This window comes from Achroia grisella, unplaced genomic scaffold (assembly GCF_030625045.1).
Source record: "Achroia grisella isolate CSIRO2021 unplaced genomic scaffold, CSIRO_AGI_Agris_v1 utg157, whole genome shotgun sequence".
NCBI classification, from domain to species: Eukaryota; Metazoa; Arthropoda; class Insecta; order Lepidoptera; family Pyralidae; genus Achroia; species Achroia grisella.
The window spans coordinates 3196250-3197783 of record NW_026712653.1 but is presented as its reverse complement, the minus strand read 5'-3'; the positions used below and the strand labels follow the sequence as shown (position 1 = coordinate 3197783).

Sequence of the window (1534 nt, the reverse complement as noted above, 5' to 3'; positions counted from 1 at the left end):
GATTGATGAGTCAGATTACCCTTTTATATCCATATTTGTATTAATGGATTATTAAAGAACGTTCTCTATATTTTAATTAAACGGGCCATTACTAAATACATTTTGTACATAGAAGGACTCGCTAACCTTTCAGCACGTTTACTAGATACGGCTTTACAATATTATTTGTTTACCAACCAAAACGTCGACCTCCCGATATGACTCACCAAACAATCGAGTAGGCGGGTTATCGATACTTGCTGATGTTGATTCGCATCGCAAAAACTCGAGTTGTCCCGATTCGGTCGTAATAAATTATCTTGTTATTCGAATATTTGTCTTTAACACGTGCCTCTGCTTCGGTGAATACGGTCTTATATCTTTGTTTTCTTAATTTAATTTGCTACCATTGTTCTTTATTTGGTAAAGATAGATGATGCATCTGAGTTGATATTAAAAGTAACTACTCACTGCCAAACTACTTGAATTGATGTATAATTATTCGTCGTTAAAAACAATGCAGATAGTTTAAATGTGGTAATAAAAAAGCCAACGTCACGCGGTGTTCCCAGGCGGTCACCCATCCTAGTACTGACCGCGCCTGACATTGGTTAACTTCGGTGATCGGACGAGAACGGTGTTTTCAGCGTAGTGTGGACTTTGGCAGCAGTCATACTAAATGTCTTGATATCTATGTAATTTTACTAAGGCAATAAATAATAGTTGTGTACTTAATAATAATAAAATCATCTTGTAATAGATTATAATAAAAATTAAATAAAAACATATTTCAGACGAATTCTTAAGGTTCTTACAATTTCTATAAGAATGACTGACATATTTACTAAACATTAATTGGACAATAAATATTGCAAGCATACTATTAACCAAATTATATATATACCAAGGTATAACATGTACTTCTATTGTATGTAGGAGTATTCAAGGCGATAAAAATGATAATTAAACACAAGCGATAAATACTCGATACTGACTAAAGGCAATCATTATTTGCCAGATAAAATCTGCCAACGCCGCTAAAATGGGTATTAGAATAAAACCAAATATTTTAATAGGACATTTTAAAGCTGATCCTAATGTTTTGTCTGTGGTTGTACCATAAATATTTTATTTTAATATGTCGCGCGGCGTAGACCTAAATAACAATATGATTACTGATCGCGTCCACAATCCTTTGTTTCCAAACATCAGTAATGTTATAGCTATCTTAATCGTTTCTACTAATATTACAAATACGTAATGTCTATCTGGCTGTTGTTTTGTTTCCTTTTAACAATTAACAGCTGAACTGATCTTAATGAAACTGTATGTCATTGTATTTAAGATATGTTTCCTGATTTTATCACAAGGACGGACAAGACTCTTTTTATCGCAGGAAGTAAATTGAAAGGAGTGAATGTTTATACAGACGAAATCGCAGGTAACAGTCAGTGTAGAATGAGGAGCGTAGTGGTAAAATAATGCTAGCAAACAGCAAGCAATCGGCTTTACAGCGATATTAATGTTTTTGATCCCTGAATACTTTCAATGGCTT

General features: G+C 33.4%; 1 pseudogene; it reads right to left on the bottom strand.

Moving 5' to 3' along the window:
• Positions 1 to 526: 526 nt before the first annotated feature.
• On the bottom strand, positions 527 to 644 carry LOC131841051 (5S ribosomal RNA; annotated as a pseudogene).
• Between the last annotated feature and the right edge of the window lie 890 nt (positions 645 to 1534).